The 10,160-nt window shown below is 42.0% G+C and overlaps 1 long non-coding RNA gene and 3 other non-coding genes across 4 annotated transcripts; all 4 read left to right on the top strand.

The window, feature by feature from the left end:
- The first annotated feature begins 3,195 nt into the window (after nucleotides 1–3,195).
- LOC124037475 lies at nucleotides 3,196–5,799 on the top strand. The gene is made up of 4 exons (XR_006839199.1): nucleotides 3,196–3,352; nucleotides 3,880–3,962; nucleotides 4,202–4,268; nucleotides 4,507–5,799. It is a non-coding gene; the product is annotated as an uncharacterized LOC124037475 (long non-coding RNA).
- On the top strand, nucleotides 3,669–3,738 carry LOC124038830. The gene has a single exon (XR_006839433.1). It is a non-coding gene; the product is annotated as a small nucleolar RNA SNORD38 (small nucleolar RNA).
- LOC124038834 lies at nucleotides 4,018–4,106 on the top strand. The gene has a single exon (XR_006839437.1). It is a non-coding gene; the product is annotated as a small nucleolar RNA SNORD60 (small nucleolar RNA).
- On the top strand, nucleotides 4,338–4,426 carry LOC124038832. Its single transcript, XR_006839435.1, has one exon. It is a non-coding gene; the product is annotated as a small nucleolar RNA SNORD60 (small nucleolar RNA).
- Nucleotides 5,800–10,160: the final 4,361 nt, after the last annotated feature.

The raw sequence follows: 10,160 nt of genomic DNA, 5'->3' as shown, positions 1-10,160 counted from the left end.
TCTCTCTCTCTCTCACCCCTTCTCTTGCTCTCTCTCTCACCCCTTCTCTTGCCCTCTCTCTTGCCCCTTCTTCTCTTGCCCTCTCTCTCACCCCTTCTCTTGCCCTCTCTCTCACCCCTTCTCTTGCCCTCTCTCTCACCCCTTCTCTTGCCCTCTCTCTCACCCCTTCTCTTGCCCTCTCTCTCACCCCTTCTCTTGCTCTCTCTCTCTCTCACCCCTTCTCTTGCTCTCTCTCTCACCCCTTCTCTTGCCCTCTCTCTCACCCCTTCTCTTGCCCTCTCTCTCACCCCTTCTCTTGCCCTCTCTCTCACCCCTTCTCTTGCCCTCTCTCTCACTCCTTCTCTTGCCCTCTCTCTCACCCCTTCTCTTGCCCTCTCTCTCACCCCTTCTCTTGCCCTCTCTCTCACCCCTTCTCTTGCCCTCTCTCTACATTTCTCTCTCTCTTTCTCTGCCATTTCAACTTTGCAGATTTTATACCATTTTGCTTACTGCTTTTGTAATTTATTTTCTGACATTTAAAACATTTGAAAGAATGTTCTCATTCTTGTGACAGTTTTATATGATATATTTCTCCTAAAAAAATATATATATATGCTACCAAGTCCTTAATGTTCAACATAGGCCTAGATGATTCAGAAAACATTTTCTATTGTATATCAGTGTGGAAAATTAGCGACATTTTATATAACTACTTATGAACCACATTTGAATGCTGTTTTAGAGTTCATGCACCAACACTATTCAATTGACATTTCACTTTAAGGTTTGGTTTTCCTATTGTCTGTGCAATAGAAGTTACTTGCTCCACTTTAGTATTGGTTTGTAATGTTCGAAGGATATTTATCTTGATCTCTGCTTTATTTAAGTATAATGAAATTGTTGACAGATTGACGTGTTGTATGGGGGTAGTTGGCTGATTCTCGTAGATTTAGAGTTTTTCCCCATTTCAACCTGTGCATGAACAGTAATATTATTTATGCGTTCTGTCGGTACGATGGTAACATATAGGACTTGAGTCGATTTTTTTTGCCTACTGGCCTTACCTGTCGACCACAATGAAATGGAAGGAAAGAAGCATGCCTGAACTAGCAGGTCGCTAGTGTGTACTTGATGAAGTATTTACTTTTTTACCTGCCTTGCTTTGTACTCGAGTGCTTTTCCTCCCTATTCCCTTATTGCTTCAAGTGCTCTTGCCATTTTGAGGGGCATGAAGTCACGCCAATGTAAATTTTGTAGAAATAAAAGACTCTTGTTGACATTTCTCTCTGTGGGGTTTTTGGTTTAAAAAATGGACCAGTTACATTGCATCCATTTTGGAACATAATGTACTTCCTGTGATGATCACGTATCAGATTACAGTGCATTGTAACCTGATCACCACATTCTTATTGGCAGACTCAACAACCTTTGTTTCTCAAATGATTGCCTCGCCTGGTTCACCAACTACTTCTCAGATAGAGTTCAGTGTGTCAAATCGGAGGGCCTGTTGTCCGGACCTCTGGCAGTAGTCTCTATGGGGGTGCCACAGGGTTCAATTCTCGGGCCGACTCTCTTCTCTGTATACATAAATTATGTCGCTCTTGCTGCGGGTGATTCCCTGATCCACCTCTACTCAGACGATACCATTCTGTATACTTCTGGCCCTTCTTTTGACACTGTGTTAACAACCCTCCAAGCAAGCTTCAATGCCATACAACTCTCCTTCTGTGGCCTCCAACTGCTCTTAAATGCAAGTAAAACTAAATGCATGCTCTTCAACCGATCGCTGCCCGCATCTGCCTGTCCAGCATCACTACTCTGGATGGTTCTGACTTAGAATATGTGGACAACTACAACTACCTAGGTGTCTGGTTAGACTGTAAACTCTCCTTCCAGCCTCACATTAAGCATCTCCAATCCAAAATTAAATCCAGAATCGGCTTCCTGTTTCGCAAAAAAAAGCATCCTTCACTCGTGCTGCCAAACATACCCTCATAAAACTGACTGTCCTACCGATCCTTGACTTCAGCGATGTCATTTACAAAATAGCCTCCAACACTCTACTCAACAAATTGGCTGCAGTCCATCACAGTGCCACCTGTTTTGTCACCAAAGCCCCATATACTGCCCACCACTGCGACCTGTACGCTTTCGTTGGCTGGCCCTCGCTTCATACTCGTCGCCAAACCCACTGGCTCCAGGTCATCTACAAGTCTTTGCTAGGTAAAGCCCCGCCTTATCTCAGCTCACTGGTCAACATAGCAACACCCACCCGTAGCACGCGCTCCAGCAGGTATATTTAATTGGTCACCCCCAAAGCCAATTCCTACTTTGGCTGCCTTACCTTCCAGTTCTCTGCTGCCAATGACTGCAACGAACTGCAAAAATCACTGAAGCTGGAGACTCATATCTCCCTCACTAACTTTAAGCACCAGTTGTCAGAGCAGCTCACATATCACTGCACCTGTACATACCCCATCCAACTACCTCATCCCCATACTGTTATTTATTTAGCTCCTTTGCACCCCAGTATCTCTACTTGCACACTCATCTTCTGTGCATCTATCACTCCAGTGTTTAATTGCTATATTGTAATTACTTTGCCACTATGGCCTATGTTTTGCCTTAACTCCCTTATCTTACCTCATTTACAATCACTGTATATAGACTTTATTTTCCTATTGCGTTATTGACTGTATGTTTGTTTATTCCATGTCTAACTCTGTGTTGTTGTTTTGTGTCGTACTGCTTTGCTTTATCTTGGCCAGGTCGCAGTTGTAAATGAGAACTTGTTCTCAACTAGCCTACCTGGTTAAATAAAGGTTAAATAAATAAATAAAATAAATAGTTTTTAGCAGTACTGCTAATAAGCTCTATGGGTCAGTACTGGATCCCAATGTGTTTATGATGGTTATCGTTAGGTAGAAATTCAGCATTATTGTTGACTTCCATTCAAATGGAAGTCATCTCTTTGGTAAAAAAATACATTTTTAAAAAAGCATAAGAAATGGTCAGGGACAAACCCTTCACTGTACATACCGTTTGAGCTAGACATGATGATGACAGTTTTTAAAGTTGCTCGCCATAAAATATATATTCGTGGGATTTGTAGTCCTTGTAGTACAGATCGTTCTGTCTGATCTACGGGAGCCTCTGTAGCTCAGAACTACAGATGAATAATTGGCTGATTATCCGGCGTACACGTCAGACAGGAAAACAGCCCTATAAATAGTCTTGCTCTTCCCTTGTTCGCTCTTTCACTGAGTTAAGACGTCTGTCGGAAGCGTTATGGCTATCATTATAAAACTAGGTTATATTTGGCATCCGGACAGAAAATACAATACATCCGTCATAAAATGATAAACTACCTTTGGTGAGTAATCATTTGCAGACTTGTTGAGCCTAGTTTTGTCATTTATTTTCGCTGCACATAGTTTGCTTCAAGATGGCTAACGTCAGCTATTTTGGCTTACGATTCTTCCAATTAATAACTTCGTGGAAGAATACGTTACCTATGTTAACTAGTTAATGTTTAAAGTAAATTACCAACCGGTATAAACTAAACTTCGAAGTTAAAGGTTTAACGTTAATTAACATGACCCTAGCTAGTGCCACGTGGGTCCACAGTGCGCTAATGTAAAAGCCTTTTTTTCCTAGACCGCACAACGTTTTAATAATTATCTTTGGTCTTTCTATGAAGATAACTTTGTCCAGTTCTGCTACTGAATGATGGTGATCGATATTAGTGACTCTGAGAAAGACCTGGGTTTTTATGACTCGTATTAGTTAACCAGTTAGCTAGTTGGCCCGGCCTTAACAAAACTTTAGTTAACAACTGCATGATAAATTAAGTGTCTCAAATTACCATCTGTCGTGTCAGTAACATGTGTTGTATTTCAGGGGATCTGTAAATGAGGGTGATTTTCGGTCTACAGAAGCGGCTGTAGGAAGTCCTTGATGTGAAGCTGCCATCACGTCGTCAGGTGAGTCTCATTAATCAATCTGACTTATTAACACCTGGTCAGGTTTAAGGAGCAGAGCCGGTGATGACAAAACTAAAATAACTTTTCTGACACCTCGTATGAGAGCTGGTAACAGCCTCTGATTCTAACTCTACTCTGAGGCTCTTGTTAGTTAACATCTTTGTGACAGTAGGGTATTCTGTGACTTACAGTGGTATTACTGGTGAGGTATTCATCTTTCTCAACCTTTCTCCCAACAGGACTTGGACGCTCAGTGAGGCAGTCTGGTTGGTCAATCTGAGACCATGTGACCTGCATGGCCCTCTGGTAAACAACCCCTCTTACTGCTCAGACACTACTTTGTCTTCTAGTGATTGTTGGTGTATAGTAGCAGTGAGCCAGTGATGACAAAACTAAAATAACTTTTCTGACACCTCGTATGAGAGCTGGTAACAGCCTCTGATTCTAACTCTACTCTGAGGCTCTGATATTAACTATGTATAGGTGTTACTGTAGCCTAGGTGATGTTTTGGATCTACGTTGACCTCAAGTGTTCCTGTTTCAGGTTCCATAGATGGGAGGGGCTTCCCACTACAATGGCTGCCCATCCTGTGGTTTCTCTGGAGTGGTGTGTTTCAGAACCAGAAGGGGTGGTTACTACCCACAGCTGGTGTTATCTAATATATGTGCTATGTATCAAACTAAGCATTGTATGTGGGCTAAATCTTGTAGTGAATGTGGAGATTGGCCAAGTTCAAGAGACTAGACTGTTTGGTTTAACCCTGGATTGTAAACTGAAATGGTACATGTAATTATTTAACAGTAGCTGGGGGGTCCTGTCTAACACTGCTCTGGTTTCTTGATAATCAATTAGTTTAGACCCTAGTTTTAGCACACCTGGGCTACAGTCCAAACACTTAAGATGCACACTACCCCCTTCAGCCCTCATTAAGTGGACACTTCTGATAACCTATAATGATATCAATGTTGCAATTTAGCGAGTTGTGACAATTTCTTGGTGTCTCTAAATTGTTAAACTGAGAAGGTGTAACGGTAGCTGAGATGGGGAGGGCTGTCTGCGATAAAGCGCTGCTTTCCGATCCACAAAACAATTACTACAGGCTAGTTTTATCACACCTGAATTACTGCCCAGTTATATCCTAAAGTGCCACAAAGGACAGGCAAATTGGTTGGCCCAGAATGTGGAAGTACTGCTGGCCCTTAAAGGGATACTTCAGTGTTTCTTTTTAATGGGGCCTTTTATTTACTTCTCCAGTCTGACGTCATGGATATCCGTTAGGTCTGCATCCAGTTTAAAGGAAGTAGCCAGCTATTGCTTATAGCGTTAGCAGATACCACAGACAATCTTCATTTCGCTAACGCTGACTTACAATTGTGCCAGTTAGCTACTTCATTTCAAACTAGATGCAGAGGCATAAATGGTATTGAGGTCATATGACTCTGGAAGTAGACAATAGAGCCCAGTTGTCAAAAACTTTAATTTACAATGTACTCGTCACCCCTCCCTCTGCTTGCCATACCTGTAAACTCCCGAGTGGCGCACCTGTCTTAAGGTGCTGGAGACCTCACTGCAGACACCCTGGTTTGAATCTAGGCTGTGTCACAACCGGCCATGATCGGTAATCCCATAGGGCGTCGTCCAGGTTTGGCCAGTGTAGGCAGTTGTTGTAAATAAGAATTTGTTCTTAACGGACTTATTTACTTCATTTAAAAAAATACGTATTTAAGTGTACCCTACAACTGGTGTCGCAACAGTATGGTTGATCTCCAGTGTAGAGACTGGTGTTTAGTTGTAATATTTTTATGATGTCAATAAAGTTTTATAACATGTGTTCTAGAACTTTGTGTGAATGACATTGATACTGGATTAGTATCTAGTTGGTTCATAGTTCTAGTGCAACTCTGTCTGTATGATCCATCACTGCTATCCATGCTGTCTCTAATAGTGGCCATTCGCAGTGCTGATTTATCAATGGGGATATGTAGAGTAACGCAATCGTATGTTCGCCAGCTGGCTCTAGCGATTTGCCTGGGAATGTTACATGAACACTTGTCAGTGGTTAAAATGGACTTGACACAATGGATGTGTTCTAAGAATCAATCCGAATGACATTCCAATCGAAGACGACGTTCTAAATTAGTCTAATCCTTTAGTCTTGGCTTCAAACAGAATAGAGCTGGAAAGAACTGATGCGTTGTAGGAATTATTTTCTTACAGAAAAATGTTTAAACCTTTTTATGTATAGTTGTTCATAACATTGCGACTTATCGCACTGTAGCGTTTGACTTCGTTTACCATTACGGTGTAGCGCTTTGGTCAAAGCGAAAGGATTTGTGGTTTTACTTAATTTGCTGTACTGGTCAACGATTTATAACGGTGAACTTGATCTAGTCATAGATTGTGGCCCGAGCCTATGGAAATTCAACATGTATCTAGATCTGTCATGCTAATGTTTACTAGCTGGCCTGGTGTAAGTACTTAGCCAAGTAGCCTAGGACAAGAATTTGAAAGTGTGTACTGTTTGACAGAGCGATAAGACTGTTTAGGGAAAGAAACATGAAAGGATATCATTGGCATTTCACAGCAAGTAGGGTGAGTTAACATTCCTTCTACTTGCACTCACAAACCTAAAAGCTTAATCTAATAAAATTCACTGAATACATTACATGAAACAATACTACCAATCCGCAGCTTGATACTAGTCAGAAAACGGATACTATATCCTCGTTGGGGTGGGATCCGTAGCGGTACGTGGGTCACGTCACCACTCCAGGTGAAAGAAGGCTGTATTATGACCTGTGTTGTACCCTATATTCGCATTTTCACACTTTATATCCAAATCGTAAACGATCTAAATATGTGTGTAAATCAATGTTGCTTAGATTTGGATATGAGGTGTGAATGTTAATGTACACTACCGGCCAAAAGTTTGGAAACCTACTCGTATAAGGTGTTTTATTTTTTTAAACTGGGGCGGCAGGGTAGCAAGATCAAATCCCGAGCTGACAAGGTACAAATCTGTCGTTCTGCCCCTGAACAGGCAGTTAACCCACTGTTCCTAGGCCGTCATTGAAAATAAGAATTTGTTCTTAACTGACTTGCCTAGTAAAATAAAGGTAAAATAAATAAAACATAACTACATTGTAGAGTTTTTATTTTACCTTTAACTAGGCAAGTCAGTAAAGAACAAATTATTATTTTCAGTGACTGCCTAGGAACAGTGGGGCAGAACGACAGATTTGTACCTTGTCAGCTCGGAGATTTGAACTTGCAACCTTTTGGTTACTAGTGCTCACTAGGCTACGCTGTGAAGACAGCAAAACTATGAAATAACACACATGGAATCATGTAGTAACCAAAAAAGTGTTAAACAAATCAAAATATATTTTATATTTGAGATTCTTCAAAGTAGCCACCCTTTACATTGATGACCGCTTTGCACACTCTTGGCATTCTCTCAACCAGCTTCATGAAGTTGTCACCTGGAATGCATTTCAATTAACAGGTGTGCCTTGTTAAAAGTTCATTTGTGGAATTGATTTACTTAATGCGTTTGAGCCAATCAGTTGTGTTGTGACAACGTAGGGGGGTGTACAGAACATAGCCCTATTTGGTAAAAGACCAAGTCCATATTTGGCAAGAAAAGCTCAAATAAGCAGAGAGAAACTACAGTCCATCATTACTTCAAGACATGAAGGTCAGTCAATACTGAATATTTCAAGAACTTTGAAAGTTTCTTCAAGTGCAGTCGCAAAAACCATCAAGCGCTATGATGAAACTGGTTCACATGAGGATCGCCACAGGAAAGGAAGATCCAGAGTTACCTCTGCTGCAGAGGAAAAGTTCATTAGAGTTAACTGTCTCTCATGAGGACCGCCACAGGAAAGGAAGACCCAGAGGATAAGTTCATTAGAGTTACCAGCCTCAGAAATTGCAGCCCGAATAGATGCTTCACGGAGTTTAAGTAACAGACATCTCAACATCAACTGTTTAGAGGTGACTGCGTGATTCAGGCCTCCATGGTCGAATTGCTGCAAAGAAAACCACTACTAAAGGACACCAATAAGAAGAAGAGACTTGCTTGGGCCAAGAAACTCGAGCAGTGGACATTGGACCGGTGGAAATGTATCCTTTGTTCCAAAGGAACAAGACGCGGTGTCTATAAAAGTAGTGCAGCTACATACAGACACCGGTTAGTCAGGCTGATTGAGGAAGTATGTACATGTAGATATGGTTAAAGTGACTATGCATATATGATGAACAGAGAGTAGCAGTAGCGTAAAAGAGGGGGTGGTGGGTGGGCCACAATGCATATAGTCTGGTAAGCCACTGCAGGAGCACTGGTTGGTCGGCCCAATTGAGGTAGTACGTACATGAATGTATAGTTAAAGTGACTATGCATTTGTGATAAACAGAGAATAGCAGCAGCGTAAAAAGAGGGGTTGGGGGGCACACAATGCAAATAGTCCAGGTAGCCATTTGATTACCTGTTCAGGAGTCTTATGGCTTGGGGGTAAAAACTGTTGAGAAGCCTTTTTGTCCTAGACTTGGCACTCCGGTACCACTTGCCATGCGGTAGTAGAGAGAACAGTCTATGACAATTTTTAGGGCCTTCCTCTGACACCGCATGGTGTAGAGGTTCTGGATGGCAGACTACTCTCTGTTGTGCCTTAAGAAGGTAGATACCGTACATTAAGCTGATTGATTGGTGAACTGCCTGTTCAGGGGCAGAACGACAGATTTGCACCTTGTCAGCTCGGGGATTCGAACTTGCAACCTTTCAGTTACTAGTCCAACGCTCTAACCACTAGGCTACTCTGCCGCCCCATGATTAGTGAGACAGTACATTAAGCTGATTGATTGGTGAGCAAGTAGAGACAGTACATTAAGCTGAATGATTAGTGAGACAGTACATTAAGCTGATTGATTGGTGAGCAAAGTGGAAAATCATCACACAGTATTATCAGGAGTTTTAAATGCATTACTATCGATGCCCAATCTCCTTCAGAATGCAGCAGATAGCAACAGCAGCAATTTGCTGAAATTGTCATTTTACCAGCAGCTTGAATGTAATAATGGAACAGGGCAGTTCCTTGTCCCTGTCGACAGCTAGACCAAAACAGGAAGCTGTTGAGGCAACTCATCTCTGTCTCTCTAAAGGCTTCATCTCTCACAGAGATTTGATGCGCTGCTGTCCCGATACATTTTTGAATGACATTTTTGTTACGTTTAACTGGTTTAATTATCAGGTAGAACAGAAAATCAGCAGAAATCTGAACCTCAAAGCCAGTTCCATTGTTATTTTTTATTCTTCCCCTCTAATCAAGGTCTGATTTAGACCTGGGACACCAAGTGGGTGCTATTAATTGTCAGGTAGAATAGAAAATCAGCGGTACTCTAGACCTCCAGGATCTGATTTGAATATCCCTGTACTACACCGTGAAATTATATTGAAAGCTAAAGATTATCCCAGTTTTTTACATACGTTTGTTATTCGCCTTGCCTGGGATAAAGCAGAACACACATGGTAATTTGTGAACACTGAATGGACAATAATGTAATCTTCTTCTCCTAGATGCTACACAACAAGCATGTGATGGTGCGTGTGGCAGGAGGCTGGGAGACCTTTGAGAGTTACCTTCTGAAACACGACCCATGTCGGATGCTCCAGATCTCCAGAGTGGAGGGGAAGACCTCTCCCATGTCCTCCAACACCAAGGACCTCACCTCAAACAGCTACCTAGTGGTGGCCTCACACCACCGCAGCAACGAGTAAAGATGGCCGCACCCCACTTCAGCAAGAAGTAAAGATGGCCGCACCCCACCGCAGCAACAAGTAAAGATGGCAGCACCCCACTTCAGCAAGAAGTAAAGATGGCCGCACCCCACTTCAGCAAGAAGTAAAGATGGCCGCACCCCACTTCAGCAAGAAGTAAAGATGGCCGCACCCCACTTCAGCAAGAAGTAAAGATGGCCGCACCCCACTTCAGCAAGAAGTAAAGATGGCTTTCTACCAGCACGAAGCATTACAAACCATCCTACTGCCTCTGTTTTTTGGTTAGTACATGATTCCATATGTTATTTTATAGTTTTGATGTCTTCACTATTATTCTACAATGTAGAAAATAGTTTTTTAAAATTAAGAAATACCCATGTATGAGTAGGTGTCCAAACTTTTGACCGGTAGTGAAACCACA

Source organism: Oncorhynchus gorbuscha, linkage group LG06 (assembly GCF_021184085.1).
Source record: "Oncorhynchus gorbuscha isolate QuinsamMale2020 ecotype Even-year linkage group LG06, OgorEven_v1.0, whole genome shotgun sequence".
In the NCBI taxonomy this organism is placed as follows: domain Eukaryota; kingdom Metazoa; phylum Chordata; class Actinopteri; order Salmoniformes; family Salmonidae; genus Oncorhynchus; species Oncorhynchus gorbuscha.
This window is presented reverse-complemented; position numbering and strand designations above follow the sequence as displayed.